Source organism: Camellia sinensis, chromosome 14 (genome assembly GCF_055761805.1).
Source record: "Camellia sinensis isolate YWXY chromosome 14, ASM5576180v1, whole genome shotgun sequence".
Lineage (NCBI taxonomy): Eukaryota > Viridiplantae > Streptophyta > Magnoliopsida > Ericales > Theaceae > Camellia > Camellia sinensis.
In genome coordinates this window covers 93781853-93803135 of record NC_138974.1, presented here as the reverse complement: position 1 = coordinate 93803135, position 21283 = coordinate 93781853, and positions in this window count along the sequence as shown.

Genomic DNA, 21283 nt, shown 5'->3' with positions numbered 1-21283 from the left:
TTAGAGAATACAATAAACAAGCAAAGCGGCGCTTTAGAAAGCACCTTATGGGGTGAGTGGCGATGAACCACTCTACTCTAATAGGGATCTTTCGAACTCTTACCTTGTGTTCTTCAAACTCTTACCTTCAACTAACAGTACGAAGGGTCCTCAAATGCTGACAAGGAGCGACATCTGCATGTAGAAGCCACAGATGCCGCTTTTCTTTCTGATCATATTCACAACTTTCCCTATTCTCCAACGGGGTGACAGACTAGGTTGGTTTAGTATCCAGAACTGAGGTGTACACATGCTATCTCAATCTATGGGGCTGCCATATAGATTTCAAGCCAGAGATACACCTTTAGGTATTCAAACTAGACTTTAGTATCGAAAATTCCAAACCTTTGTGTTTTAGGCATCGCCATTCGAATTCTAGTTTCTACCGTCGCAGTTGGTCTCGCAGGAACTCATTGTAAACACAGAAAAGATGCCTCTGGCAAGGAATGGTGCTCAGGGAGAGTACTTTGATCACCATTCTGGCTTGAGGCAGGCTTGATCGTCATTCTAACTTTGAAGCAGGCTTGAGCTTGAGCTTGAGGTCAAGGTATACTCATACTCCGAAGAAATGACAAGGCCTGAGAAGGTGCATCCGAAATGCAGTCTCGGAAATGGCTGAAGTTGAAACAAACTCAGATGCTTCAATTTTCTCTCCTTTCTCTTACTTTGCAATCCGGAAACTATAGAGCTTCAGATAGATCCTTGTTCTAAAGCTCTCTCTTGATCGGGGTTAGACCCTGCAGTTTTATGAAAGAACAAATCATGTTTTGCACATATGCTGAGAATGGCACAACACTATGAGTACAAAACGATTTATTTTTGAAATTGAAATTGAGAATGAGTTCTTAACTGCGTATTGAGCCTACGACTGACCAAAGTCAAAACGACTCAAACAAACGACTCAAAACAAGACTCAAAACAAAAAGAACAAATACAACACTTAGATGTTTGCTTTCCACCGGCTGAAAATCCCTCGGTTCACGGGGAGCCCACTGCTTTTCTAGGAATTGTTTCCCACCTTTTTCTTATTTATGGCTTTCGTATCACTCTAGCACTCAATCTCTATTTCTCTAAAAAGCCCTTTCCTTACTTTTTCTCTCAGCGCACATCTCTCTATTCTTTAATCTCTCTTATTATTTTTTTATTCCTCCTCTGGGTGGTTGATGGATAAGCTGAAAGTGGTGGGCCCTATGAGGGGGGGTCGAATATCCAGCATTCGTGCTTCGTACTTAGTTCGATACCTCACTGCTCGGAGGATGAGAGAGTTTTTGGCCTCTGTTGCTAGCTTATGTTGTGCCATTTTCTGGCGAGTGTATTGATAATAGGGGAAAGACAGAAAACCTGACTCGACTGTGCCCCTAGTTCATCATTTGGCCATTTTTTGTTTTTGGCTTTCTGCTAAAACAATTTTGACCAACATGAGAGTTAGATTAACATGCTTGTTTGACTTTCTGCTTTGAAATCATGGAAGTCAGGTCATGAGCACTGAAATTTTTCCTTTTTTGGGGCCAAGAAATGGTCTAGTTTTGAAAAAAAAAGGAATAATTTTCGAGAAAATTAGTCAACTTCATTAAAAATCCTCAAAAAGTGTTTTTGCAAATGGCCACTGCTCAAGCAACATGGAATTAACTCTTGAAATGCACAACCTTAGATCTGAACTTGAATTGTCTTGCAGCTGAATTTTCTAATAGAATAGGACAACTGATTTTGAATAAAGATGAGACAATTGTACATGGGTAGGATAATCGAGTTAAACAAGGATCAACCAATCAACATGGATGAGACCAGCAAGCTGAAAATGGTTGGGGCCGAACTTTAGGATGAAGTTGCCTATGTATCCCAAAGATGAGAATTAGGCCGTACGTAGTTCTCGGGGGGGGGGGGGGGGTAAAGTGTACTCGGGTATTAACACTCTCCTTTTACGCTCTAACTTTTGCTAAAGCCGCCCTTTTGGTTCTCAACCTTACGAGCTCTATTTTTCCTTGTCATTTTTCTTTCTTCTTCTTTTCTTTTCTTTTTTGTTTTTTTTTGTTTCCATTTTTTCATTTTTGTTCTTTTTTCTTGTTTTTGTCTTGCTCTAACTTTTGCCTGGGTTGCCCTTCTGGGTTTTCAGCCCAGCGAGCCTCTTAAGGATAGAAAAGTTTAACTTATCCATGTTGATCGGTATTAGGATCTCTAAGCCATCTGAATCTAGGAGAATGGCTGTTGTTCGCTGATGATGTAGTCTTGATGATGTAAGGGCCCATCCAATTGAGTTTGAATTTTCCCCTAGTGTCATGGATAGGAACTTGATTGTCCTTTAACAAAAATTTTCTTCTCTCAGATTCTGGGATTTGGCTTTCTTGCCGATCTCTATTAGCTTGAGAAATGACCCAATTTTGAATCTTCAAGCACCTTTGACCTTTTTGCCCCTAGTTCAAGGGCTACTTCTAATCCATCTATGCAAGCTTCTTTTGATTACATCTGACCTTATTGCCCCTAGTTTAAGGGCTGCTTGGAATCCGACCATGCAAGCCTTACATTGTGGTTGATTGTTGAACATTCTGAATCAAAGTTCAAGGTTTGCAAGCAAATGGGTCAAGTCTTAAGGTTGAGAGTGATCCTATGCTGTACAATATGAAGATTAATTCCAGGCATGTCTTCGTAGGACCACACAAAACATTTTTTGAAATCTTTTAATAAAGTGACTAGTCGCTCGTACTCTTCTGAAGACAATGTAGAACCATATGGATTAAGCCAGGATCCTTCTCAGTACTCACATTAATAGGCATAATTTCATTTATCATGGGCTTAGCAGGCCTTTTTTTCTCTCAGTCGATCAAATTTTTGCAAATCCCAATGAATTCCTCTTTGTTTTCACCACAGTTTCAGAAACAATTTTGAAAAAACTTTGGTCAATGCAATGATTTAAAGGCACAGTAGAAGTAAGTGGAAAAGTACTGCCGTTTCATTCAAATCTTCTGGTGCAACTGGTTCAATGGCAGAAACAGACACAAAAGAAAGAGCGTAAAAGACAAACACAAAACAAGAAAGTGATGTTCGAGTTAACACCCCGAAATCACCAACCTCAGACACAACAAGACTGACTTGACATAACAAGGTTGACTCAACACAGCAAGACTGACTCAATATAATACAACAAGTCTGACTTAACACCTAGTTCATGAAGTAAAATAAAGAACATTTTTTAAGTGCTAAAACAGTGCGTGCCATCCACCACATTTGGGGTAAAATGAGTGCCATCAACAGGTGGTTCATCCCCGATCACATAGTCACATTATCTCCCCAGTTCATTCATTGATCCGGTGCCGATAGACTTTGTAAGACCTGGTGCGGCGATGACCTCGTTGTTAATCAGATCTTGTATTTCATGGCGAAGATGAAAACAACTGTCAGTATCATGATCGGATTGTTGATGGAAGGCACAGTATTTGGCAACATTATACCTGGATGGATGGGGATCAGGGAGAGGCCGAGGGTCAAGGGGTTTGAGATGGCCTTGTCTTATGAAAATTTAGAGAGCTTTGGACAAGGTCATGTAAAGGGGATTGAAGGTGCGGTTTCCAGTCCTGCCAGGGTTGACAGAGGGGTTGGCAGGTGTTGACTGGGTTTGATGACCTCTTATAGGTGCAGGATTGGTGTTGAAAGGGATGTTTTTGGTACAACAGCCCTTTTCCTGGCTTACCCCTTGATTCGAAATGCTCCTAACTTGAGTGACAAAAGTGTCATCCACATTTTTTGTAATAATTGCAAGTACTTGCTGTTTGTTTAGCCCTTTACCCTTCAAAGCCTTAATAGCCCACTGAAGTTGTTCATAAGGATCAATACTTGCCCCGACCTTATTTTTGCCCCTTGCCTTCACTTTGCCAAGGGATTGGGTTGCTATATCAGAGTAGAGCCCAGTTGTTAACATGTCATCACCCAGACTTGGGATAGCTTCAGGTTGGCCATTTTCAATAGCAGTTCGTCTCAAGATTGGAGAGCCTTTCGGTGTGAAATTTCTAGCATGTGATGTGGTCGATAATGGAGTTGAAATCCCAAAGGCTAAATCTGCCACAGTTCTCTAAAGATTTTCAATCATGCTCATTAGCTTTGAAGTAGTGGGTTTATAGATTTGAGATGATTGGGGTTTAAATGTATCCATCATACACAAGTTTGTGTTTTTTGGAATGAACACCTCAGGCTTGGGTAGATGGACCGGGGTGATGTATATGCTGGGGTTGTAGGTTGACGGTAGTGTATGGATTAGGTTGAGATATGGCGGTGATGGGTTTGTGATGACCTAAGGTCCTTTTGGTGAAGCTATGATCTCTTCGTTAATAAGATCTTGAATCTTATGACGAAGGCGGATGCAACATTTTGTATTATGACCATGCTACTGATGATAGGCACAATATTTAGTGGGGTCATATCTTGGTGGAAGAGGATTTGGGAGGGGTCGGGGTTCTAGAAGTTCTAGGTGCCTTTTTTCTAGCAGTATTTTCAAGGCTTGAGAGAGGCTCATGTAAAGAGGATGAAAATTTCGGGCTTGAGGCTGAGTTGAAGTGGTTGGTTTTTGGCTATTGATGGGAGTGGTGACAATGTTTACTTCTGAGCATTTCGCAGTTGTGCCACCATTGGAACTACGAACAATATTCCTCTTCATAGGTTCATTACCCTCCATAATGATCCCTTGCTTGATGGCATCCTCGATTTGAACCCCAATTTCATGAAGGTCCTTAAAGTTGAATAGCGGGAGGACTATCAGTTTTTGTAATAGCCTTTCATGCAGATTTCTAACAATGATACGGACTTGCTCTTTCTTTGGAGGCTTACTTGCCATCATAGCTGCCTTTGCCCTTCATCGAATAACAAACTCTGAAAAGCCCTCTTTTAGTTCCTGACGCGTTGCCTCAAGATCACAAGTTGTGACCTCGATTTGTGTGTTGTAGGAATATTGGGCAATGAAGGATTCGGCCAACTCCTGCCAGCTTTGTTTCACAGAGTCCTCCAATTTAGCATACCAAATGACAGCTATTCTGGACATGGTTTGGCTAAATAGTGACAACTTTTGTATATGCAAATGCACCATTGGATCTTTAGAGCCATCGAAGCGGTCAATATGCGGCATCTTGAATCGCTCCGGTAAGGTTACTGCCGATTTAGTGTGCCCATCCTCTATGTCTGGAATAGAGTTGACCCCTTGTGCCTTTTTGAATAAATTTTCTAGCTTGTTGACTTTGAGCACGGTTGGATCAACCTCGAATTCGAACGGTGCCTCGGTTTGATACACCAGGACTCTGGAAGTTTGTGTTGGGATAGGTTCTGCTTGGATTGGAAAAACCGGAACACCCTCGATTTGTGGATCTTGAACAGTGGCAGCATTAGCCGTGGTATCGGGCATAGAGATAGCCACGGTGGGTACATGTGATGCACAGGCCATTGCTGGTTGCGGTTGCTGTAGGCTAGTTATAACCTCAGCTTGATGGGTCGCGTCATGTTGGAGGGAGTCAACTGTTTGCTGCAGATGGACTAATAATTCCTCCAAATTTGTCAGAGGCTGAGCCATGATAGGGTAAATGCCCGGGATGAGCTGAACGAAAGTAATCTAACTGGTGAGTGTCGGAAAAGTGAAACTGATGAACCCTGTATGGCCCTTCTTCATCTCGCCACCGGCGAAAGTAAAGCAAACACTGGCTGCCCCTGAACCAGGTCCCCAACCTTACAAAGTCTATTGACACGAGTCCAGAGTACTTGGGGCATATCAGAGCCTTCTGAAGCTATGGTTCCAGGACTACCATGTAAAAGAGAAAACAGACAGCACCTCAGCCCAATTTTTACTAGAACATATATGATCACAGCTGAGTGACTGTACTACACACTGAATTTTTTATCAAAATAGATACCAACTTGTAACTGATATGCACATTCTTGTACAATTTCACTATAAAGCACATACTAGTTAAGTGAGAGCCAAAACACCCCTATGAGGGGTAAGGTTACCCTGTCCTAGTTTCATCAGGAACTAGGGTTCACTATTCAAACAAAGTGGTTTTCATGCAATCCTGCATTTCGGATGAGCATCCTATCCTAGTTTGGAGCAGTCTTTATGGCTTTACTATATGCAGCTAGGCTGATTGGTCAGAAGGGTACCTCAGCAAGACTACCTAATATACCTCTCACACCTAACACCGAGAAGTGAAAGGAGGATCAAATGGTACAATGGTAGTCCAGATCCAAGGATTGTGTTCCCATCATGGCAGAGCCTGCGACCGGTTAGCCTTTTGGCAAGCTTTTAGGCAAGCCTCCGGTAAACTGTCCAGGAATAGCAGATGGCAAACACAGTGACTTAAACGCACCAATGCAAATGTAATACAAAGAAACATACAAGTGTAAATAAAATTTCATATCATGAATTTCAAGTCAAGTCACTGTAGCTCGACTTTTTTGCGCTCTCTTTCGGAAGTTCGAAATAAGCCTACAGTTTGGACTCCGTGGTTTTGAATCTGATCTCACAAGTGTAATGCGAAATTGATAAACACCAAAGAGTCCAAATCCGACAAATCTTTTGAAAAATCGATTTTGAATCAAATTGCCAAAAATGGACTGCTTTGCTAGATATAGAGTCGCCACCTAAATGTTTTAATTTTGGAAAATTTAGGAAACCCATGACTCGTGCCAAAGGCCACGTGTCCATCATCACCAAGATTGTCTCGGCTCGGGAACCTGGGTACGAGAGGGGAAGGTTATGAATTGAGCACCCCCACTCGCTCGATCAAAGATCGGCCTCTACTAATCATGATATGAATCTTATTTGCATTATATGCTTTTGTTCCGGTTATTAGGCTAGCATTACTATGTGATGCATGCACACAAGTATAATTGCAAGAATTGGAACCTCTCAAGTCATGTTTGTTTTGCAAAGTTGTTTCGAAATATGGACCACTTGAAAAAGTGATCGCATATAAACACTGCCCAAATTATTCCAATTCAAGCAATTAACCTTCATCCACAAGCATTCAAGTAGTTTATCAATTAAGCGATTAGCCTCATGGCAAGCATACTAGACATGGCAACATTCACACGCATGCGATTATGCTAAAGCAAATAAAAGCTTACCTAGTACTCCAAGCCAAAATAAACAAAATAGTTAGAAAAATGCATGATTCCTAACTATGCAAGTATGACTAATGCAACATATGCGATATGCAATTACTAGGCTCGGCTAATAAGCATGATATATGAATCAATTTGATAGCACGCGGTTGCACGTATTCAAATTAGTATTTAAACTAACAATACAGTTAGAATGATGAACCGAGCCTCAGTGCGTGCAATACAAACGCATGCAAACATGAAGAATGCTAAACAAAACGTGATGTCCCTAATCTAACCATCATAAGTAGATAAATAAAAGGGAGAAAGACGTGGGATTAGAGGACATACACATTATTATATCATTTGTTCCCTCACGCATGAGGGTGCGAATCAATGTCTGAAATTCCAAATTTAAACTAACTATTGAAAATCGAATGAATGAATAATAATTAACTTAACTAAGTTAATTAACTACTTTACTACAACAATTGAATCAATTAACTATTCTAGTTAACTAGCTAATTACAAAATGAATTTGAATAACTAATTAATTACAATACTTTACAAATAACTAGCTACAAACCAATTAATTACAACAAGATTAATTACATTTGACAAAATGCGTAAGTGAAGATAGATGAAGGTTGTATTCACAGCGCTTGAGAGCTACTCTGTCTGCCCAAGTAGCCTCTATTTCACCTTCAGCCACTGCCTCTGTTTTCTGAAAAACTACATTGCTGGCTACACACTGAGGGCCGGCCGTGCATCACTGATGGCTGGCCGGGTATACAGATGGCCGGCCGTGCATCAATTTGGTGCAAAGCTTTGTTTTTGTGTTCTGAGGGAACCAATACAGACAGAGTGTCCTCGAGCTCTGTTTGCCCTTTTCTTCCTTCTTTGTCATGGGAAAGCCTCGAGGGAAGGTCGAAATTGATTGCTTGATGATTTCGGATGCAACTTTGGACAAAAGTCAATAAAATGCAAAGAATAAAACCACCCCTCTCTCTTGTCATAGTATGAACTCAAAGAGGGAGGTTGCAACGCTTCAAGAATCATCAAAATGCCATGGATTAGCATGTGACAACTCTTGACACAAGGAACTTGGCATAACGTCCAGCCAAGTTGAAGTAATTTAAGCCACTTTCTTTATGTGCGTTGATTCAATTTTACACCAATTTGTTTAGTCATTGCCATTCATTAGTCCATTTGTCTATGGTGATTAAGTCCTCTAAAAGGAGAGAAGCATCAAATGGGAAGTAATTCTCAACATGAAAGAGATATTACACCGTTGACAATGAATTTCCATAGAGATTAAGCCATCAAGCGCAAAACTCTAGTTCATGTGTTGAATAACCATCAACCATTTGAAACAACTCTCAAACGAAAGAAATAAATGCTAAGTTGATTATTAAAAGGAGGCTCTTAAACAAGGAAATTACTTAAAGAAGAGCTAGAACAAACATGCAATGAGCTATGTATATGAACATATGAGACAACAAGCAAACTAATCAAAGCATAAGCTATTTAAATAAATTAAAACAGCCCTAAAACAACCCCTAATAGGTAAAAAATAGTAGCTAAAAGCAAGAGAAAGTAAGTAAAAAGAGTAGAGAAAAAGCTATGGAACAAAGCCTAAGGAGGGGTGGCTAACCCCTCTACTCTTTGTAATTTTAAATCACATGTTTCAACCCCAAAATAGTCCAAGAACAGTCCCAAAACAGCCCCAAAAACAGTGGTCAAAAGTGTGTTCAAAGAGCACAAAAAGATAAACAAAAACAAGAGATATAAAGCTAGTAAGCAAAATCAAGGAGAGGTGGCTAACCCCTCAACTTTTGAGACATCAAAACCATGTTTTTCAGCTTTTACGAACTCTGAAAATTAGTATATAAAGACAACAAAAAGAGAGGAAAAGAGTAGAAGAAGATTAAAGAAGAAGGTGCAAAATTATACCTTTTGAAAAGAGAGGTAAGCTCTTAGTTAATAAACTTGATTCCAACACCCTCAAATTTCTGAAATTAGCTTTGAAAGTTCAACAAGAAGCTTCAAGAATAAGCTTCAATAGTGTATTTATTGTGTATGTATAACTAAAAGGTGATATGAAGTTTGGAAGGGAGATGGATGTTCTTAGCTCTCAAAAACCTTCAAAGTTTTTGGAAATATTTCCTAACCCTCTAGATTCTGAAAATATGTTGTAAATTCTCCACAAGAAAGCTTCAAATCCAAGCCTTAATGGTGTATGGAGGGTGAAAGTTAATTTGGAGAAGAAGAGAGGCTTGAAGGTTCAAGGAGGTTCAAGGATAACTTATCAATGTCTAAGTCTCTTGGAAGGTTTTTCTAACCTTAAAATCTGAAGTGGGAGGTCCTATTTATAGATTTTGAGCTAATTTGGTCTAAAAATATCTTCAAACAAAGATATTTGTTAATTTTTGCCAGCTGTTTGTCTGGCGCCATCGAGGCCTGCCCGGGCCTCAAAACACACGGATGGGCCTTAATAATGTAGGGACGGGCCTCAATAAACAAGGCAAGGTCAGAAAAAACACTATGGAGAAATTTTCACTGAGGCCCAGCCGGTTCTCAATGGACCCGACCGGGTCTCAATGACTGCACTTCAAGCCCGACTTCAAATGGGCATATCTCCCTCATCCGGACTCGGTTTTAGGTGATTTTTGAGTCTAAATTGAAGCCCCAGAAGTCCAATTTTCAATGGTGGTGATCTCACATATAAATTATAAGTGATCAAAGAGATATACCTATTTTAGTAAAGGTTGCTCATTTCTATCTTAACCGGATTGATGCCCAACTTCCAATAGCCACATCTCCGCCATCCGAACTTGGTTTTAGATGATTCTTGAGTCCAAAGTAAAGCCCCAGAAGTCTAATTTCCAATGGTGGTGGCCTCACAACAAAATTCTAAGTGTGCAAAGAGATAGGCCTGGTTTGTGAAGGCTGCTCAGTTCTTTCTCGACGGTTTGATGCTCACCTTTCCTAAACTGGTTTTCTTTCAACCCCTCCTATTTTCTTCAACTCCAAACCTATAAATAAGAAGTTTTAAAAAATGTTTTAAAGAGTTCACCTCTCTTCCATTCATTTCCACTTTGTCCGTACTCGGTTTACCTAAAAGTGCAATTTTTTAAACGAAATTCGAGCCTCGAACATCATAGAAGCATTTGGAAAAATATTTTGAAAAGAGGGTTTTAAGGTCTAAAATAGTTTGGCCAAAATGGGGTGCAAAGTTTGGGATTAGAGTTTGAATCCGAATTTCTTCGCCAAGAATTCAAAAGGTTGTATAGTGTAACTTTCATTATCAGGTGTTTGGAATAAAGCGCCTAAGTCTTAAGGGCGGGAAAAAATGGGGTGTCTATAGGTGGTAGTTGATCGGTTAACTAAGTTAGCACACCTTGTACCTATGCACATGAGTGACTCGGTAGATTATCTTGCCGACCTATATATTAGGGACATTGTTCGACTTCTTGGGTCCCTGTAACGATTGTATCATATAGAGATCCACATTTTACGACTTGGTTGTGGCAGAGCATACAGAATACTTTAGGCACTAGACCGACTTTTAGTACCACCTATCATCCTCAGACTGATAGGCAATCAGAGCGTACTATTTAGATTCTAAAGGATATGCTTCGGGGTTGTGTTCTGGACTTTAAGGGGTCGTGGGAGAGGCACTTGCCTTTAGTGGAATTTGCCTATAACAATAGTGTCACGCCCCACTTTTTGCCAACGGATACCATTACCAAATCATTTATTATAACACAATTTTAGAGATCATGAGCGAAAATTTAATACAATAACGAGTGCCATTATTAAAGGTTTTCTCATTCGAATATGAAGTGAATGCAACATGATTTAAAAATAAATAAATAAATTGCCCATAGGCTTACATCTTTTAAATTAAAAGAAAGGGTTTAACTCTTTTACATCAATGGCATTCCGCATACAAATAAAAGGCTCGATCATGAAACCCTTCTTGACGTTTACCTGAAAAAGGATTAGCAACGTGGGATGAACATAAAGTCAAGTAGGGATTCCAATATGATCGTAAACAATAAAAACATACAGATAGCTATGATCATAAATGCTTTAAATCATATCATATACATAATGTGACGGTTTATCCAGAAATATATTTATATAGGAACTTTTCTTAAAATCGTTCATTTTGTTCAACAACATAAGCAATTTACCTTTCTTTCTTATTATTACATTTTTTTCCAAAATTCATATGACAATAACAAATTTAAAAAAAAAAAAAAAAAAAAAATTTCACAAGCCCATTATGTTTTCTCTCATCTTTCGGACTTACACACCTGGTTTGCCTTTTTGAAACATGTTCACAAGTATCCGATGTTCTTCACATTATTCACAATCTCAATACAGTACTTACGTCCATTTCCAACACATTCATGTCTGTACACATATACCTCTAGTACAAAAGGAAAACACAAGTAACTAGTAACTATCCACTCAACAAATAAGGCAACTCAGCCTTCCAAAACCATAACCATCATAACCGATAACATACACAGATACACTGAGACAATAATGATAAATAAGTTTTGCTCTATTTGTCTTAAGCACGGTAAGCCAAGGATACATCTTTCTATAACAAAATGTCAAGTCAAGAATACACTTTTCCATAACAAAATGCTAAGTCAAGGATACACCTTTCCATAACAAAATGCTAATTTACCAGACACCGACTGCAAGGTAATGGTACCTCTGCCAAGTTCTCCAAGCGCTAGCTGGAAGGCACTGGTACCTCGGCCAATTCTCCAGGCGCTAGCTGGAAGGTAATGGTACCTCTCATTCGAAGTGCAAGCATATTCCCAACCATCTCAACATACTAGAATACATAATAACACAAGTGTAATACATACACGATATTATTCAACGCCACAATGCCATCCTCTACTGATGACTAAGGACAAAACCTCTAAGTAAATGTAATAAATACTCGTAAAACAACAATCCAATTCTCGCAAGACTTTCAATCCAATAATAATGATAATATGTAAAGGTTCCAAAATTTGACCTCAAGTTCATTATCAATTTATGAAGGGTGATGATTTCATTTTCTTTCAAAAAGACCTCTTTTCGTTATTTTCCTATCCACATATGTCATGACTGTCACCCGCCCCTATGGGTTAAGGCCATAACCGGTTGGTAATCACGAGATTACCTACGACCTCAAACCAAATAAGACAAAACTCATCAGAGTAAAGGGGCCAAATCAGAAGCAAATTTAAAACTTTGTCCATAGAGCCGTGCTTATATGCACATCATAACATTCCACACATACATATGTTAATAACTCACAACAGAAAGTATAGTAACATGAAGTTCTATACAGACAAGATCATTCAAATCTAAGTCAGCCAAAACAAAGCTATATACAGACGTACACCAAAGTCCTCGCCAACATGACAAAATAACATAGAATGTGTTATATGATGTGTAGGGTCAAGCTTCAGGGCAAATCCACAAGCCGATCGCTGTGAGTAATATCGATATTTTGAAGTTTGTCAATTGTCCAATTGCTTATTTCTGTGCAAGTTTGCTAGTTTGAATTATGGACAACCGATTGACATGAATGATTGGGCCGAAGGCCGTTTTGACAAGAATAAATGATTGGGCCGAAGGCCGTTTTGACAAGAATAAATGATTGGGCCGAAGGCCAATTGACATAAATGGTTGGGCCAAAGGCCGTTTTGACACAAATGAATAGGCCAGAGGCCAGTTTGACATGCATGAATGGGCCAGAGGCCAGTTTGATATGAAAGTTTGAAAGGCCTAAAAGGCCAGTTTGATATGAAAGTTTGAAAGGCCTAAAGGCCAGTTTGACATGGAAGTTTGAAAGGCCAAAGGCCAGTTTGACACGAATAACAGTTTGACACGAATAACAATTTGACACTAATGAATTGGGCTCGAGGCCGTATGATGTGTTTTGTTCCAATGTATATTCTTTATTTGATATTATTCACTGGGCTTTCGCTCACGCTCATTCATGTGTTTGTAGGTGAGCCAAGAAAAGTCCAAACCCAGCCCCAGCCCCAGTGAAGTCTGTTTGGAACAACTAAGGGTTTGAAGAGTCAGCCCTTGCGTCTCACGCACGAGACACGTCTTCGCCCTTCTTTAGGCTTCATTCTTATCTCTTTAACTCAATTACAATGCTTAATGCATGCCTAAGAATGCTTGCAAGTGAAAGAGAATGGAGAACGAAACACAGAACGATCACACAAAATTTTCAGAAACAGGGTCCCCGCTCGAGCGTGGACTTCCCCGCTCGAGCGGACCCATGAGGTCTGCAAAAGTACTAGTTATGTCATTTTTACGCTCGAGCGTGGAACTTGGACGCTCGAGCGGAAGTCCATCTTACATAGCTCCCCGTTTGAGCGTGGACTTCCCCGCTTGAGCGTGGACTTCCCCGCTCGAGCGGACATCATGGTTTGCAGAAAATACTGGAAGCACGAAATTCACGCTCGAGCGACGGTTTCCTCGCTCGAGTGGACATCAAATTTGTGGGTTTTCCAGAATGTGTTCTTGAGCTCAAAACGACCTCCAAAGGTTCCAAACTCATAATCCCAGCTCAAACTTCACATATTCATGTACTAACATGGTACAAACACTAAATTACAACATAATGGAGCTTAATTTCACGAAATAATCACATGCATGGCTCAAATTACACCAAACTCATTTTCATCACAACACATTCATGTATTCAAAGGTCCCATCCTCATAAATTGTACATGTATGTGATGTATTACTCTCATTCTCAACTTAGATGATACAAATGGTGATCATAACATGAGCTTTAACCAAAATTCTACATGAATCATGCATTTCAAGCTTAAACATGCAAATTCAAACAATTTCTCACATGCATGCACATATTGGCTCTCAATTCAAAAAAACCAATTCAATTACATCATGCTCAATCAAATTCATGTTCTTGACCATTATTCCAATTTAAATTCACAAAATCGCAATTAATATTCACAAATTCACTCACCTAAGAGCTTCAAACACCCAAGCTCTAGTCAATTCTTGAGTTAAATTTTCAAATCCCCAAGCTTGAGCCAAAAATTGCACAAGTCCCTCCTTTTCTCTCTGTAACAGCTGGCCTTCTCTCTTTCTAGAGAGTTGATCAGGCCAAATGAAGATAAAAGGAGAAAAATTGAGTGTATAGCCTTTTTACATAAATTCCCACTAGCCACAATTTAATAATAAGAAATAATTGGGTATTTATTCGCCAATTTAATCAACTTAATCTGGTCTGAATCAATTTTTCAATTAAACTTCATCGTAGGCTCTAAAAATTTTGCCAATCACAATGGCGCAATCAGTTTTGGTTTCGGTGGCCGATAAGGCCTTCAATTTAAATTTCAAAGCAGATAATCAAACAGATCTTCCTACGGTGAACAGATAGAAATTCAAAACCACATATATTCATATAAATGGCACTCAAAATCATAACAAACACATAATCATATGCATAAGGAGGATAAATTAGCATAATACGGAATAAGGGTATCACAACATAGCTCCAACCATTTTCTAAGAATTCATTCTTGTCATTTTACAAAACCAAAACCAAATCCATTCTCTTTATTTTACAAAACCAATTCCAGTGGTATCAAAACCATAACTCAACTCAACTTCATATGATTAGTCTAAAACAATACCAATACTGTGGTTACTTCTCTTTTTATTTTCTTTTGATATAAACATAATTATACAACCCATATTAGCAAAATACAAAGATTATTCAACTTCCTCCCTTTTAAATCCATTAAATCAATAATATTAAATTGGGGCTTTCCTCCATTTCTTAACAAACATAATAAATCATTTCCCAAATAACCCAACATCAAACAACTTAACAACTCCAATAACAAATATCAAACCCTAGATCCCCTTTCATGGCTTTCAAGAAAATCCATAGTGAATATAGTTTTTATGCAATAAAATCTACCACATATCTATCTATAGACGAAGTATTAGAAATGAGCAAAGAAATCCCTACCTCTTGAAGCGAAGAGAAAACAACCCAAAAATCACCGGCGACGAAATCACGAACTACTTAGATCAATAGAAAGCCCTTGACAAGATCTACAACCTTTCCCGAAGGACCAAGATGAAAAGATGGCTCTAGGTGAGTAGATCTGAAGATCTAAGTGCGAAAAGTCAAGTTCTAGAGAGAGAAGAGAAAAATCACGGGTTGAGAGGAAAAAAGAAGGAAAGTAATGGGAGGAAAGTGTTTTGGAACCTATTTATAGTGGCTAGGCACTAATAGAACAATAGCCCCAAAGTCAAATGAAAAGAACAAGTAAAAAACCCCAAAAAGTAGGGCCCAAACTAACCCAAAAAGCTGAATTTTACACGCATGTGTCGACCCTTCGGGCAGAGGTGTCGACCATTCAGACAGAAAAGCAAAGAGTGCAACAGGTAAGGTGTCGACCTTTCCCAGACTGGTGTCGACACCAAATTTCAGCAAGCAACTTCCAGATTCAGCAACACACAAGGGTCGACCCTTCCAGACTGGTGTCGACCCTTAAGGCCAATAACAAAAGGCAAGTGTCGACACCACCAAGATTGGTGCCGACCCTCGAACAAGATTTCTAAGTTCCCAAACAACTTTTCAACGTAAACAAACGTGAACAAACAATCCTAACAAGTTTAAATCGATTTGTACTCCTCCAAAACTAAGACACAACAACACCAAAGATTCCCAAAATAAAATAAAGGATTCAAATACACTTCCCAAAAGTTCTAAAAGGGTATAAGTGCTACAAATAGCTTCCAGTCAAGTATAGGTATGGCACCGTTTGAGGCCTTGTACGACCGACCGTGTAAATCTCCTGTGTGTTGGGATGAGGTGGGTGATGCACCTATGATAGGTCTAAAGTTAGCCTGGAAAATGATGGAGAAAGTGACACTTATCTGTAAGAGGTTGGTTATGACTCAGAGTCGTCATAAGAGCTATGCCGATCGTAGGAGGAGACTATTATCCTTTGAAGTAGGAGATTATGTCTTCTTGAAAATATCATCTAGACGTGGTTTGATGAGGTTTGGGAAGAGTGGGAAGTTGTCCCTTAGATTTATTGGGCCTTTTGAGATCCTAGAACGAATTAGGGAGGTAGCTTACCGTTTGGCCTTGCCGCTACAACTGTCAGGGGTTCATGACGTGTTCTATAGCTATATGCTTCGGAAGTATGAGCCAGATCCATCATATGTGTTGGATTGGATGGAGTTAGAGGTAAACGAGGATGCCTTGTATGAGGAGAGACCGGTTAGAGTTTTAGATACTCGAGACCAAGTCTTATAAGGCAAGACGATTCCTTTGGTAAAAGTGTTGTGGCAACACCACGGTGTTGAGGAGGTCGTTTAGGAGCGTGAGGTAGAAGTTCGTGAGAAGTATCCAAACCTATTTGTTGATGTTTGAACATGTATTGAAAACTTTGTTATGTTAATGTAATATAAACATTGTATATGTTTTAGAAATGTGAATTGTATATTCAGTAATGAGTATATGTTTATCTTGGTGATGAGAATGAATGACCGGTGGATGGGTCATGGTGATGAATTCAATTTATTATCATTGTGGTGATTGGCTTAGACATGGTTTTAATGTTTGGTTTAAAATTTCAATGATGAAATTCCTTAAAGGAGGAGGTTATAGTGATTCTGGTTTAGACCTGATCCATTTGATGTTTTGGATCCGGGTTTCATTGTCTTATATAGTTGTTCATGTCTTGTTTTCCCTTATTTCTCTTTGAGTTTGGCTATTGGAATGTGTTGGTTGCGTGAATAGGTTGGTAGCTTGTTTTTTAAGTTGTTGTTGCCCAGATTTTGGTTTCTTCACTCGAGTGTCATTTCTTACGCTCGAGAGGTAATTGTAAACTCTCAGTAATTTTTTAGGCTTGCAGAGATACTGGGAGTTGGCGTTCTTCGCTCGAGTGACACTTCTTGTGCTCGAGCGGTGGTCTCCTGTCTATAAAACTTCTGCGAGTTTGTATTCTTCGCTCGAGCGGTAATTCCTGCGCTCGAGTGGTCCCATGTTTTTGTGTTTGGACGCTCGAGAGACATTTCTTGCGCTCGAATGGTTTGCGTGTATATCAATCCATAAAAGTAACTTTTAAGATCAGTTTTTCATATCTCTCTCTCTAAACATTCCAAAAGCCCTAGATCTACACCTTTTCTATCTAAAACTTTACTTCTCTCTACAAATACACCTAGATCCATTGTGTTCTTCACCTGTGCCCCTTTGTTAGAAAGGTCGAGCATGCCATGAGCTTCCTTTTGATCCAGACAAAGTTGGGTTTCGGCGTTTTTGAAGTTCCTTCACTATTTCTCTCATTTTCTAAGTTTGAGGTAAGGATTCTCCTCACTTTCTTATGATTTTTAACTTAGATATTTGTCTTTATAAAACAACATTGTGATTTGGAGGAGTTTTGGACAAACCTAGGGTTTGGCTTGATTTCAAAATAGGGGTTTCAAATGCTTTGTTGGAAATGATTAAGAGAATGTATTTATTGTTGAGTTATGATGAATTAGTGGATTTTTTCCTTTGAAATTGGTTTATAAAGGAATGAGGGTTTTACTTTAAATGTATCAAATGTTGATTTTTAAAGGATAAATGTAATTGATGGTGCAAATGTGGAATTGGGTTAATATTGATGAGGATGGTGGAGTTGGATATGTATTATCACTGACATCTTGGAATTTGAAAAGTTTATCTTTATTGAGAATTGCTTATTTGTTTAGAAATATCTGTTTTGGACTATCGGTGGAGGATATCTATGATTTTTATAGAAATTGCATGAAAATTAGGATAATTGAAACTATTGTCTCATTCATTTGCATCGAGTATTATTTCATTTTTATATATTGGAAATGTTTATTATTCTGAGAAAAATGGGTGAATCTGGGAAGTATGTATTGTCTCGTTGAAATAAGTTGGTCTGAGTGTCCATGGTGAAAGTCCTAAAAACCGCCCGTATACATGGGTGCAGATCTCGCGGATGAAATTTTCATGAAATTGCAATAGTAGTCTTGTAGAGCCTACGTTTACATGGGTTTCAGTTTATAGTTTCTTGCGGACAAAATTGCTGTGAAAGGTTGGAATTGTTTTGAGATTCCCAAGGTGTAATTCATTGCCCTATTTTCTATTGTAAAGGAAGTGATTTATGAATTCTAGTTTTAACTTGGCATTTCTTGGTTTAGGAAAAGATGTAAAATGTTTTGGCACGAGCATTACATTTGCACTGACCTTATATTTTTGTTAAAATTTATATATTTTGTTGGATTATTTGTACTGGGCTTTGGCTCACCGTATGTGGAAAAAACTTTTTCAGGTGCTGATGAAATGCTTCTGCCAAGGCATTAGCTTGGGAGGACCTGGAGCAAGAGTTTCATTTTTTTTTTATTATTGTATATGTTTTGTACAGGCCAAGGGCTTTTAATTGCATTGGATTTAAACCCACTTTTGTTGTAATTAAGTATCGTTTTGAAAAGTTGTAAGCCTTTAGGGAAATTATTATATGTTTTACTTTCATATCATTTGTTTTATTGTAACATATGCTATAGATTTAGGTTTAGAGCTTGTGAATGTGTAAATGCATGTATTATCTTTTGTATAATTCAAATCATATATGAATAGAAATGATATTTATTTTGGAAACGCACTACCTTATTTGGTTATATGTCATAAGCTATCGTTATATTTTCGGGAAGTTACACCCAAAGAGTCCCTTGGAATTCTAGAGACCTCAAATGTGATTTTTGTTTCCCTATTTATTGGTAATGGGGTGTACAAAGTAGATTTGTATAGGGTTTTAGGATTTTTAAGGTTAGGATATGTATTATTTGGGGTGTCCAAACAAACAAATAAAAATTTAAATTTATTATTGGGGTGCTCAAAATAATAGGGTGCCCAACCTACTTTTTGGGTGCAAATAGAAGCTCTCATAATATTTATGTCTTCTTTCATTTCATTTACATAGAAATAGAATCCTTATTTCACATTTAATTTGTGTTTAGATTGGCCTTGTTCGGGAAGTGGCTACTTTTTAGACATTTTGGCTATTTGGCTATTTTAGTAAACTATTTTAATTTTTGTGTTTAGAAAGATGGGTTGGATTTGTTGTTTGATTGTTGTATTGAAAAATGTGTTTGAAATGATGTTGGGATAATAAATGACCAAAATGCCCCTAACATGTGCAACTCCTTTTCCCAAAATAAAAAAAAGTTGCTGCTAATTTGGCATTGCACAGCTTTTTCCTCAATTGTTACCAACGACTAGATCCCTCAATGTTCAAAAGTTTTAAATTTTTGGTTTCCAAATAAACTACAAAAATGGTGTCGAAATTAAAATTAAAAATTATAAAAATTTTGTTTCCAATTTTTTATATTTTTATTTTTTTTACCACACAAAATTATAAACAAATTTTTTGTTGTTGTTGTTGTTGTTGTTGTTGTAAGAATTTGACTTTTAATTATAAAAATTACGAATTAAAAAAATTTACAAAGTACGAATTACAAAAAAATTACAAATTTGTAAGAAATTTGACTTTTAATTCTAAAAATCATGAATTAAAAAAAATAAAATCAAACCAATATCTTTTCCCATAAGCAAAGTCCTGAACAATTTCTTTTCAGTTTTTGCCACCATATTGTGTCCCTAATTTATCATGATACGTGGGACAAATTGTCATATCATGCAACAAATTCCGCATCGAACAACAAAATTTTCACAATAGTTTGTTGACATGCAGATGAACCAAATGGTCGTGGATGCGAACGTGAACTCTCCCTCTATCCACATCTATATCCCCAACTATGAGGCCATTGTCTAGATTTTGTCGTCAGTCTTCAACGTCAGGCATGCCATCCCGAATTGATGAACATTCGACATTTTCGTCTTGGGCATTATCAGCTATTTCTTGTTTGCAGATGAAATTATGTAATGCCATTAATGCACCAACCAATGGCACCTACATTGATGCAAAATCATAGTCCGACATGTTGTTGATGAACTTCCAGCTCAATTTTCACACTCCGAATGTCCTTTCCACCATGCTCCTTAATGACGCGTGCGCCTCGTTAAACAATTCTTTTGAGTTATTGAATCGTCCATGTTTTCGGAATTGTACTTGGTGATACCGAGACCCTTTGAATGGTGCCAAATACCCTTTCTTGTTTGGATATCCTGCATTCACAAGGTAATATTTACCTGTAATTGTTCATGAACACTTTTATATACATATGACATAAACCCCAACTAGTACTCAATTTAAAATTTATACCTTTTCGTGAGTGCGGGAACGGTGCATGTTCATTTTGAATTATTTCGTTGAAGATGTGACTATCATGCATGCTTCTATCCCAGCCACAAGAGATGAAAATGAAGCATAAGTCAAAGTCGCATACCGCTAATACGTTTTCAATTGGATTTGTGACCATAATATGTTTCTGCGTCATGGGCAGGTAACACGGCTTCAACGTGAGTTCCATCCAATGCACCATTACAATTTTGCTAAAATTCAGTACAATAAACATTTGTGTACACCACATTATAGAAATTATTGGTAATGCCAATTGAAATGCTCACCTTGAACGACATATATTTGCCTCTTCACCACAAATATGGATGCCTGTTATTCTAATCTCTTGTGGGCTTATAGTGCTCTTTTATGACAACTTCATTGCATCCAAAACTACATGGAAATGTCGAGACATAGTTTCGCTCAAGTGTTGAAACTGTTCCTGAATGTTTTGGTTATTGAAGCCGTCCAAGGTATGGATGAACTTGGCAACACTTTCTTCAATGTGTAACCCATGGGGTCTTCTAGGTACCCATAAGCCAAAGTCCTTTCGTAATGTATCACACAACGCTTGAAACACATGTAGCAACATATGTAAATTTTATTCACACTTGCCTAAATGCCCATCAAATAATTCTTGAATCCACATATGACAGTTAAAAATTGAAGTCTGGCATGGGGTCTTCTCCATGTACTTCTTGTAACATTCCATTGCATGGCTCGCTGCTTCAAGGATTACGTGGCTTTGGAGTTCTTCGTGTTCTTTAACGATTTTGATTATGTCATCATCATAATCTCGATAGTTGCTAGATTGACCTTTAGAAATTTCT